Genomic DNA, 12,451 nt, shown 5'->3' with positions numbered 1-12,451 from the left:
CTGACACCGGCTGGCGTTTTGACTGGGGGCAAGTTATTAAGTCTAGTCAAACCTTAGCAAAATAGGGAACGTGCCACCAGCCCTGTAATGAGGCAGAAAGGATCAAATGAGGAAACATGGGGCATTTAATCCCACTTTCTGGAAGCCAGAGGAGACAGATCAGCCCAAGGTAAAAGAAGGTTGAGTTCTTGCCTCAGAGCAAGGAAAACTCCAGGGTGCTGGGGAGGGAGCCAGGAGCTGGTTTTCTGCAGAATGGCCACAGTGCCTGCTGGCATCCTATGATGGCTCAGGCATGTCCTACTCCGAGCATCTCTGACGGCTCCTGTCCTCAAGGGACGCTTCACCTCCAATGGGCCACTGTCCCGGGAGCAGTCACTCAGCTCTCAGTACCCTTTTTCTGACAAGACTCCATCTCATGTGCTTCAAATCCTGTTTACAGCCCAGAACCAGCAGCCCTTCTGTGAAGGGTCAGTGGAGCCCTGGCCAGCCTCAGGCTCCGCAAAGCCCCTGCTGGCCAGAACGTGACCTCTCCTGCTCCTGCCCAGGCTGGCTTCTCTCCCCCAGGGAACCCCACTGGTGACCCGCGGGTTTGCCTGGGAACACTTTCTCCTCCTTCCCCTCGGCCCTGAATTGAGCGATCAGCTCCACTCTCCCAGGACAAATCGGGGAAGCTGTGGTCAGCAAAAAGATCGCCCCAGCGCCCTCACACTTCGGAACGACTCCCTGCCTCATCTCCTTCCACAGAGGCTCCCCAGTCCTTCCCCATCTATACAGCTGTCACTCTCCCTTCCGACAGCTGACCTCATGCGGAAGGTGAGGATCAGGTGAGGGTCGACCACTAGGGGAGACGCTCCCTCCTGCCCTCGCAGCCGTCCCCACCCCAGGGCACAGAGGCACAAGCTGCCAGGGAGGAGCAGGACCCAGGTACACTTTGGTACCATCTGCTCCCGGGACCAGGGCCATCGCCCCATCCGTACCCTAGCAGAGCTGTTCCCTCCAGGGCCCCCAGGCCAATGACCATTCCCCTACCCCTCACTCCCAGTTCCCAGAAGCCCTAGCCCACTGCCCCAGCACTGACCCGGCCAGCTTTTCCGGTTGCAGTCCGCAGATTGCCCCCTGGAACAGCCCACCCCGTTGCTAGGCGATGGCACTTACTGACAGCTATCTGCCCCAATAGCAGATATACAAGCCTAGGGGGCGGAGCCTTGTGAAAGATTCAGCCAATGGCTACGCACCGCATGGGGCCTGGCCCCTGCACAGGCGTGTGAGGGCGGAGCCAAGGGCGGGGCCGGCTGCCGGAAGGAAGGAGGTGGGAATCCCTGCCGGTTCCACTCGGGAAGGAGCTGGGGAAAGGCTGGAGGTGGGACCGGGAAGGCTGGTGATGCTGATTCCTGGGAAGAGCCCGGGAAATGCACCTGGGGAGGGAGGGGGTGTCTGGGCTGGGACGTAGTAGCTGCGCTTGGCTGGGGTGAAACAAAGCACAGCTGAGAGAGAAGAAAGTAAGTCCAGGGGAGACAGGGAGAGAAGAGAAGCGGGTAACCCAGCCGGGGGACCCTCCACCACTAAGACCTCTTCGGGTTAAGACCCAGGCCACTCTCCTCTGGCAGCCCTTCCCCTGTCTCCCACTAATCGCGGTGCAGCCTCCCATCGAGAGCCGAGGCTCCTGCCTCGCAACAGCGTAGCCCCTACGTTTTCCTGGGAGCCCTCATCTCTGCCTGCATTCGGACTACCAGTTCCTCCCAGTAGCCCTTCAACGTGACTAAGTCTCTCCAGTCTTGATCAACTCTCCTTTACCCTCAAGCCTTCCCCAGCTTCTCCGAGACCCCCCGCCCCCCGCCTCCACCCCCTCCACCCCAGCTTTACTCCAGACGGTCATGGGGATTTAGTCACCTTCCATTCAATCCCCAAACCACTAAATCCATGGGGCACGTTCAGTCCTTAGACACCGGGGTTCACAGCTGGCGTTCCTCACCATTAAAACTCTCCTGCCTGGACCCCGAGCTCACTCAGCCCCAGCTCTTCCCCACTCCTCTGGTAGTTGGCACTTTACCTCCACCCCCCTTTCAGCCCACGCATCCTCCCTGAGATAACATCCTTCCTCCTGACAGCCTTCCTGGTGACGTCACTTCCCACCTGTCTGCTGAGCTGAGCCCCAAACCTGCCCGTCCAGCTGGTCATCTAGCCTGCCCTCTGACCCCCATATGTCCACAAGGCTGTACCTCAAACTCAGCTGGGCCAAACCCAAACACAGCCTCTTCCCTCCAAAACTGCATCTCCTATTTATTTCCTTCCTCAGGGCCGTCACCATGCCCAAGTCAGACACATGGAACCATCTTCCTACTTCCTCTGCCCCCGTGTTCCATGGCTTACTAAGTCTGTTTTACCTCCAAGACTTGTCCCGCAGCCACCCGCTTCCCTCCTGTTCCCGAGGACCCCCCTGGTTTGGGACCCCGGACTGAGAGGGCATCACAGGGCCCCCTGGGTCCTTAAATGGGCAGAATGACCACACAGATGAAACCGGCTGTGCTGTGTTGTCCTCAAGTTCACAGGGAACAGCATTTCTCAAGGACACGCGGCCGCAGCCATAAAGTGTCGCTAAGGATCCCCTTTTTTGTGTAGTGACTATTTTACTCAAAAAGAACTTTGACTTCCAAAACCATAGATGAGGAGTTGCCATTGTGGCTCAGTGGGTTAAGAACCCAACATAGGTGGGTTCTTCCCTGGCCTCATCGAGTGCGTTAAGGATCTGGTGTTGCTGTGGCTGCGGTGTAGGTCAGTAGCTCAGCTCCAATTTGACCCCTCGCCTGGGAACTTCCATATGCTGCAGTTACGGCTATCAATAAAAAAAAAAAAAAAAAAATCATAGATGAAATTCTACCATAAGAATGAAACTCCCCAGGCCCCCCTGGAAAATTCCAGCCAACTCTGGCAGCGAAGCAGCCTGGACTTCCCACCCAGGTGCAGATCCAGAAAAGTGCTTTCTGGACCCAACATTCCAGAGCCCTCTTTGTAATTCCCAAGGAACAGGATTGGGGTCCACAATGCAGACCAGACCCAATGTCGGCCCCTTCGCACATGGCCTGTTCTGTCCTGTGCCTGCTGAAACACTGCTTCTTCTCTAAGTGTCACCCAAACCCTGCCCTTGCACAAAATCCTGTGAAAATTCTCTGCCTCTGTCAGTCTGAGCTGCTCTGTGCCTGGGGCATCGGGTGAACAGACCTGACCTGTCAGACCGCAGGGCTGATCTTGGTGGTCGGGGGCCCGTGGGGCGAGGACAGCTGTAGGGTCCTACAGGGCTGGTCTCACGTCCCCCACAGCACAGAGCGCCTACTGTATGCCAGGCGTGATGACCCAACAGTGAGGGGCACAGTCCCCACCCTCAGCACCCTCTATCACTCAGTCCCAGCCCTTGAATGAGTGGGGACGAGGTGATTAAATTGAGGGGAGAGGATGGCGGGGGGTGTGGCTGTGGAGGAGAGTCTTGGGGAAGATAAGGAGGGAAAAAACCAGGACAGTGAGCGGCCAAGTGGGAAAACAAGTAAGAAACACACAGAGATGTTGAGGTTTTGAAAGAATTCCGAGCTGGAGGTTCCTTTAAAAACTAAAAAAAAGAGCTACCATATGACCCAGCAATCCCACTCCTGGGCATCTATCCAGAGAAAATTCTAATTCCAAAAGATTCATGCACCCCAATATTCAAAGCAGCCCTATTTTTCTTCTTATCAAATAGTCTTAATTGTAATAAATTGTTATTTCCCCAATACAATTTTTTCTACTGTCCAGCATGGTGACCCAGTTATACATATATGTACACATTCTTTTTTCTCACATTATCCTGCTCCATCATAGTGACTAGACATAGTTCCCAGTGCTACACAGCAGGATCTCATTGCTAATCCATTCCAAAGGCAATAGTCTGCATCTATTAACCCCAAGCTCCCAATCCATCCCACTCCCTCCCCTTCCCCCTTGGCAACCACAAGTCTATTCTCCAAGTCCATGAGTTTCCTTTCTGTAGAAAGGTTCCTTTGTGCCATATATTAGATTCCAGATATATGTGAAATCATATGGTGTTTGTCTTTCTCTTTCTGACTTACTTCACTCAGTATGAGAGTCTCTAGTTCCACCCATGTTGCCGCAAATGGCATTATTTTGTTCTTTTTTACAGGTGAGTAATATTCCATTGTGTACATATACCACATCTTCCTAATCCAATCAACTGTCGATGGACATTTGGGTTGTTTCCAGCACTATTTTTTACAGCCAAGACATAGATGTAGCCTAAAGGTCCATATACGCATATGGTACATAGACACAATGGAATACTACTTGGTCATAAAAAGGGAATGAAATGATGCCATTTGCAGCAGCATGGAAGGACCTAGAGATTATCATACTAAGTGAAGTAAATCAGACAGAGAAAGGCAAATATCTCATGATATCACTTATATGCGGAATCTAATTTTTTCTGGCCACACCCATGGCATGCAGAAGTTCCCAGGCCAGAGACTGAACTTGCACCACAGTTGTAACTAGAGCCACAGTGATGACAATGCCAGATCCTTAGCCCGCTGAGCTGAGCCACAAGGGAACTCCTGGGACCTAATTTTTTAAATGATATAAATGAACTTATTTACAAAACAGAAACAGACACATGGACCTCAAAATCAAACTTACCTTTACCAAAGGGTAAGACGGGGGGAGAGGTAGATTGGGAGCCTGGGTTACCGTATGCACACGGCTGTATCCAAAGCAGAGCGCCAGCAAGGGCTTGCCGCAGAGCACAGGGACCTCCGCTCGTTATTTTGTGACAGCTATAAGGCAAAAGAGTCAGAAAAGGAATAAATAAATAAATTTTTAAAAATATATATATATATATTTATTTAACTAAATCACTTTGCTGTAAACCTGAAACTAACCCAACATTGTAGCTCAATTATACTTCAATTTTAAAAATAATAAAGAAAACCAAACAAAGCAAAACTGAGACGCTATCTGAACCTTTGCCCTTTTTGTGCCAAGGACCTACCACCTTCCCAAGCTCTTTCTGTCCACCCTCGAAGCCACCCTCCCTGCCAACCAGATGCTTCCTGGCCAGAGTCCCTTCCTGCCTGGTGCCCGGGGGCTGCCAGCCCATACGTCGCGGTCCCTTGTGGGGAGGCAGGTTTGAGCACCAAGGTTGTTCCATGAGAGCAAAGTGTCTGGAAGCTCAGCTGCCCCCACCTTCCTGTGGGCTGTGGACCCGAGCGAGTAACCCCAGATCACTCAGCTCTCTGCCACCTGCAGCCAACGCAGTGGAAGGGTGGGACTCCCCATATTTACGCAAACAAACCTCGTGGCGGGGGTTGTGTTCACACAAAAATGTGATTTCCTACAGGCCCAAGTACACTGAGGTGGGGAGCCGTGGGGGTCCCAGGCACAGGCACTTGGCGGGGGCAGGGGGGATCCCCTGGCTGTAGAGAGTCCAACAGTAAAACCAACAAAAAGTTGAGAGTTCCTGTCACGGCTCAGCAGGTGATGAATCTGACTAGTATCCATGAGGATGCAGGTTTGATCCCTGGCCTCACTCAGTGGGTTAAGCATCCAGAGTTGCCATGAGCTGTGGTGTAGGTCACAGACTCGGCTCGGATCTGGCGTGGCGGTGGCTGTGGTGTAGGCCGGCAGGTGTAGCTCTGATTCAACCCCTTGCCTGGGAACTTCCATATGCCGCAGGTGTGGCCCTAAAAAGTCAAACACAAAAAACAAAAACAGGAAAAAACAATGAAAAGTCAGTCTACTTTTTATCACCTAGCGCCAGCAAGTCTAAGCACATCAAGGGATCTCACTCGCCTCCCTGAAAAAGCCTTTTATGGGGCCACACACTTAACCAGGGGTTGGCAGATTTTCTCTGTCAAGGGCCGGATCGTAAATATTTTCAATTTTTTAAGCCGTACCATCTCTGTCACAACCACTCGAAGCTGTTGTGGCACAAAAACAGCCACCAGAGAAGAACAACTGGACCTGGCCGTGCTCCTCCACGGCTTAACTTGAGGATTCTGAAATCTGGCTTTCGCAGAATTCTCACACGACATGAAATATGCTTTTGATTTTGTTTTCCAGTCACTTAAAGTGCGACAGTCATTCTTAGCTCACTGGCTGTCCGGGAGCAGGCAGTGGCCAGATTTGGCTTGCAAGCCGTGGGTACTTCACCCCTGCTCCGAAGAACGACCATAGTTATTGTCGTGTTTCAACAATATTTGTTTTTATTTATACGCTTTATTTATAGTTATAATATTTACGTAAGGTTCAAATTGTACATATTTATTACATTTCCTTTAAAAATCAGGTTTACCAATCCTGTTTGAAATTGCATCGAAAAACAAAAACCTTTAGAGTTCCCATCTTGGCGCAGCAGAAACGAATCCCACTAGGAACCACAAGGCTGCAGATTCGATCCCTGGTCTCACTTGGTCGGGTTAAGGATCTGGCATGGCCATGAGCTGTGGTGTAGTTCGCAGATGCAGCTCGGATCTGGCATTGCTGTGGCTCTGGCGTAGGCCGGCAGCAACAGCTCCGACTAGACCCCTGGGAGCCTCTGTGTGCCCCATGTGCGGCCCTGAAGAGACAAAAGACCTTGGAAATAAACTAACCAACAAGGTGAAAGACCTTATGCTGAGAACTATAAAACACTGATAAAGGGAGTTCCCGTCGTGGCGCAGTGGTTAATGAATCCGACTAGGAATCATGAGATTGCAGGTTCGATCCCTGGCCTTGGTCAGTGGGTTAAGGATCTGGCGTTGCCATGAGCTGTGGTGTAGGTTGCAGACACGGCTTGGATCCCATGTTGCTGTGGCTGTGGTGTAGGTCAGTGGCTACAGCTCCGATTCGACCCCTAGCCTGGGAACCTCCATATGCCAAGGGAGCGGCCCAAGAAACGGCAAAAAGACAAAAAAAAAAAAAAAACACTGATGAAGGAAACTGAAGATGAATCAAAGAAAGAGAAAGATTATCTGATGTTCTTGGATTGGAAGAATTATCACTAAAAATGACCCGGCTACTTAAAGGAATCTACAGATTTTAACACAATCCCTATCAAATTACCCAAGACATTTCTCACAGAACTAGAACCGATAATCCCAAAATTTAGATGGAACCAAGAAGACCCAGAATTGCCAAAGCCATCCTGAGGCCAAAGAACAGAGCTGGAGACACAACCGTCCCAGATATCAGACGATACTACAGAGCTGCAGTAATCCGGGCAGCGTGGTACTGGCTCAAAAACAGACGTACGGATCAATGGAACGGAGCAGAGAGCCCAGAAATAAACCTTCCGGTCAACTCTTCTTCAACAAAAGAGGGAAGAACATACAATGGGGGAAAGGGCAGTCTCTTCGGTACGTGGTGTTGGGACAGCCACATGCAAATCAGTGAAGTTGGAACACACCCTCGCATCGCACATAAAAATAAACGCAAACTGGCATAAAGCCTTTTTTTTTTTTTTTTTTTTTTTTTGCCATTTCTAGGGCTGCTCCCACGGCATATGGAGGTTCCCAGGCTAGGGGTCTAATCAGAGCTGTAGCCACTAGCCTACACCAGAGCCACAGCAACACGGGATCTAAGCTGTGTCTGCAATCTACACCACAGCTCATGGCAAGGCCGGATCCTTAACCCACTGAGCAAGGCCAGGGATCGAACCTGCAACCTCATGGTTCCTAGTCGGATTCGTTAACCACTGAGCCACAATGGGAACTCCTTTTGTCTCTTTCTTTTTTTTAAAGCCTTAAATATAAGACATGACACCATGAAACTCCTAGAAGAGAACTCTCTAACATAAATCATAGCCATATTTTCTTAGCTCAGTTTCCCTAGGCAAAAGAAATAAAAGCAAAAATAAACAAATGAGACCTAATCCAATTTACAAGCTTCTGGACAGCAAAGGAAAACATAAACAAAATGAAAAGACAATCTATGAATGGGAGAATATATTTGCAAATGATGCAACTGACAAGGGCTTAATTTACAAAATACACAAGTAGCGCATACAATTCAATATCAAAAAGCAAACAACCCAATCAAAAAATGGGCAGAAGGCTTCGAAGGACATTTCTCCAAAGAAGACATACAGACGTCTCAGGAACGTGAAAAGATGCTCAAAGACATCTAGCAAATCCAAACTACAAAGAGGTACCACCCCACACGGCTCAGCGTGGCCACAATTAATAAGTCTAAAAATAATAAACGCCAGACAGGGCGTAGAGAAAAGGGCACCTCCTACGCTGTCGGTGGGAACGTAAACTGACGCAACCACGACGGAGAACAGCACAGAGGTTCCTTAAAAACCTAAAAACTGGAGCTCCCATTGCGGCTCGGCAGGTTGAGAACCTGACTAGTATCCAAGAGGATGCGGATAAAACCCCTGGCCTCGCTCTGTGGGTTAAGGATCCAGCACTGCTGTGGCTGTGGTGTAGGTTGACAGCTGCAGCTCCCATTCAACTCCTACCCTGGGAACTTCCATATGCCGCAGGTGCAGCCCTCCCCCTCCAAAAAAAAACCTAAAAAAACTAAAAATAGGAGTTCTCAGGGTGGCACAGCAGGTTGAGGATTCAGTGTTGTTTCTGAGGTCATGTGGGTTTGATCCCTGGCCTGGCACAATGGGTTAAAGATCTGATATTGCTACATCTGTGCTGTAGGTTATAGGTGCAGCTTGGATTCTGTCCCTGGCCTGGGAACTTCCCTATGCTCTGGATGTAGCTGAAAATAAATAAATAAATAAAAACAAAATTGCCATATGATCCTGCAACCCTACTCCTGGGCATATATCTGGAAAAGATGAAAAACCCTAATGTGAAACACTCCAGGGCTCACAGAAGCACTATTTATAACAGCCAAGACATGGAAACAAACTAAATGCCCATCCACAGAAGACTGGATAAAGAAGCTGTGGACCATATATACAATGGAGTATTACGCAGCCATAAAAAAGAATGAAATAATGCCATCGGCAGCACCATGAATGGACCTAGAGATTATCATGCTAAATAAGACGGAGAAAGACAAATATGCTAAGATATGACTTATACGTGGAATCTAAAAAATTATACAAGTGAACTTAGAAAAGAGAAACAGGGAGTTCCCGTCGTGGCGCAGTGGTTAACGAATCCAACCAGGAACCATGAGGTTGCGGGTTCGGTCCCTGCCCTTGCTCAGTGGGTTAAGGATCCGGCGTTGCCATGAGCTGTGGTGTGGGTTGCAGACGTGGCTCGGATCCTGCGTTGCTGTGGCTCTGGTGTAGGCCGGTGACTACAGCTCCGATTCGACCCCTAGCCTGGGAACTTCCATATGCCAAGGGAGCGGCCCAAAGAAATAGCAAAAAGACCAAAAAAAAAAAAAAAAAAAAAAGAAAAGAAAGAAAAGAGAAACCGATTCAAAGACACAGACAACAAACTTATGCTGACCAAAGAGAAAGGAGGGGAGGGACAAATGAGGAGTTTGGGATTAACAGATACGCGCTACTGCATATAAAGCACATAAATGACAAGGACCTAGTGTGTAACACAGGGAGCTACATTTACTATCTCGTAATAACCTCGTAATGGAAAAGAATCTGAAAAAAAGACCATCTACATAAATATATATTTATATATGTATATACAACTAAATCATTTTGCTGTACTCATGAAACTAACACAATATTATAAATCAACTATAGTTTGATAGAAAATAAGTAAATTTTTTAAAAACTGAGTTTATTTGGAGACTGCCCAGCTGTACATCCAGCCTCAACACACACAGACCCTGCCACAGGCACTCATCTCAAGAGTGAGTCTGGGAGTTCCCGTCATGGCTGAGCAGTTAACGAACCTGACTAGTATCTATGAGGACACAGGTTCGATCCCTGGCCTCGCTCAGTGGGTTAAGGATCCAGTGTTGCTGTGAGCTGTGGTGTAGGTCGCAGATGCAGCTTGGATCTGGTGTTGCTGTGGCTGTGGTATAGGCCAGCGGCTACAGCTCCAAATCAACCCCTAGCCTGGGAACCCTGATGTGCTGAGAGTGTGGCCTTAAAAAGATGAAGGAAGGGGGTAGGGGGGGACAGCGACGGGAAAGACCAAGAAACAGGCCTCAGGCCACCTCCATGTTGTCACCCTATACGACCACTGGGACTTGCTGTGGTTAAAAATTCTCAACTGCAGAACAATCTGAAGGCCTTTCGCACAAATCCCAAAGAAACACAGGCGTGAATGGTTTTCCAGTTCCTGGACTCAACTGCTTCATTTGTACGAAGGCCTGTGCAAGGTGGCCTCACGCTTATGACCCCCCCTATTCACACCGCTGCTGCCGCACGAGAGACACCTGGAAAGCAAAGCGAATGAACCGTGTGCCCACACATACGACCCACCAAAGACACATGCCAGCGGGGGCCATCCCCCTTCCAAAGCCTCCAGAAATCCGGGTGGAGGCTCCTGCCTGGAGGAGGCGCTGCCCGAGCGGCTCTTCTCTCCACCCACCTGGGCTGCACACGGTGGCTTCCTCCCAAAGGGATGGGGATCAACTGCATGACGGAGAAAACAAGCCGCCCCAGGCCGGGGACCGCGGCCAACACCAACAGTGACAAACCGCCTGGACAGAGGGGGCCCTGGACCCGAGGACCCCTCGTGACCTTGGCCCAGGGGTCTCTCCTCCCAAAGCACAGCTCGTCACGGACCCAGCCAACGCCACCCCTTCACTCTCCTGGAGGCCTGGGACTCTGGGCCCCAGTCCCATCTGTGTGTCCTCTTTCCCTGGGACTGTCCACCCACACCGCTCCCCTCCCCCAAGCTGTTCGTCCACTGCGCTGTGCCCCGCGCTGCTCTGCCTGCTGCCGGGTGCCCCCTGTACCTTCTCAACATCGCCACTCCAGGAAGCAAAGCCCCCCCAGGAGGAAGGGTCAGAGGGCCAAGGTCATGGAGGCGAGGGGCATCTGGGGAGCGAACCCTTGGAGGGCTGAGTCCATCTCCCCAGGAGTGGGCGGGGAGCCCGCCTCTGACCTCCGGGCCTGGGAGGTGGCGGCTCCAGTGCCCCTCTGGGTGCTCCAGCCACTGACCATGGCACCCCTGCCATAGCTAAGCTGTGGGGACAGCAGAGCAACCACCCTGCCACCCAGCAGAGTCAGAGGTGGGGGAGGCATCAGGACACATCTTGCGCAGAGCTGCCAGGAACCACGGTGACTCCCCCCAGGGCTCCGCGGTGACAGGTGGCAGGGGGTCCTCCAGCCCAGGGCAGACTGGGAGCTGCCAGCCACAGCCAGGCCCAGTCAGGGAGCTGCAGGGCCAAGGATGCACAGAAGTGGCCGTGAGACCAAAGTCAGCCGGAGGCCCGGGCGAGGCCCAGATGGCCTGAAGCCAGCTCGCCCGTGGGAGGCCAGACAACAGCCCCCCAACCTGTGGATATGTGACCTGACGGAGGGTAAAAGGGACTGTGATCAGGTCAAGGAGCTTGAGATGGGATCCTGGATTATCCACGTGGGCCCGTGTCACCACAGGTCCTCATAAGAGAGCCGGAGGGTCAGAGTCAGACAAGATGTGACACAACAAGGCGGCGGGGGCGGGAGGGGACTGGGAGATGACACGCCTACCGGTGTGAAGATGAAGGAAGGATTCCTAGGATCTAGAAAAGGCAGGGGAGGAACTCTCTAGAACCTCCAGAGAGAACACAGCCCGGCAGACACCTGAACAGAAAGAGCATAAGTGAACGTCTCAAGCCATGACACTGGCTCCAGCAGCAGTGACACAAACAAACTGTCATCAGTCAAGTGAAAACTTCCTGCCTACATCACCTCCCGTGCCTCCACTGTGAGCTGAGCCTGGAAGGGCACGAACAAGGGTCCCAGTTATATTTGAATTTCAGACAAACAATGAATAGTTCTTTAGTAATGAATAGTCCCAAATGTTGCATGGGACATACCTATACTGAAAAGAAATGATTTGTCCTTTGCCCAAAATACAAATTTAACTGGACGATGAGGTTTTTTCTGGCAACCCTGACCAGAAACAGTGGCTGTAAGGGAAGGAGGGAACAAAGAGGAGGCAAGCCACCCAGCCCCCTCCCTCCCGGCAGGTGCTCCAGGGGAGGGAGGCCAGACATTCAATGTTAAATGGAGCCCCAAGCTTCATTAGCTGGGATTGGACATCTTCCAGTAATGAAGTGGAGAGGGACTGCTTCCGAGCCAAAGAGACCCCAGGACCTGACATCCTTAAAGTGGAGAGAGAAAAACCACAGAGAAGGTCCGGGCTTTTCACGCAAGGGCGAGAAGGTAGCTCCCCTTCCACCATAGTGAGCAGGTTGGAGGGGGGAGGGCAGCAGGAAATAAAGCTGGTTTGGGGATTTTGGGGGGCCACACCCATGGCACATGGAAGTTCCTGGGCCAGGACTGAAACCCAAGCCACTGCACAGACAACAGAACTCCACAAAGCTGGTTTGGTGACTGCACCTGCCA

The 12,451-nt window shown here is 51.1% G+C and overlaps 1 protein-coding gene across 5 annotated transcripts in view; it reads right to left on the bottom strand.

Moving 5' to 3' along the window:
• Window positions 1–12,451, bottom strand: part of TLDC1 (TBC/LysM-associated domain containing 1) — a 56,959-nt gene that overhangs the window by 21,588 nt on the left and 22,920 nt on the right. For 3 of the 5 annotated variants that reach the window (XR_002344467.1, XM_005655749.3, XM_003126827.4), the window contains exon 1: window positions 1,079–1,176. The gene's annotated coding sequence lies outside the window, so the exon portion shown is untranslated. Of the gene's footprint in view, window positions 1–1,078; window positions 1,177–4,677; window positions 4,815–6,366; window positions 6,385–12,451 lie in introns of those variants that run through there. The other 2 variants (XR_002344469.1, XR_002344468.1) reach the window with 2 other exon arrangements.

This window comes from Sus scrofa, chromosome 6, assembly GCF_000003025.6.
Source record: "Sus scrofa isolate TJ Tabasco breed Duroc chromosome 6, Sscrofa11.1, whole genome shotgun sequence".
Taxonomy (NCBI): domain Eukaryota; kingdom Metazoa; phylum Chordata; class Mammalia; order Artiodactyla; family Suidae; genus Sus; species Sus scrofa.
This window is presented reverse-complemented; position numbering and strand designations above follow the sequence as displayed.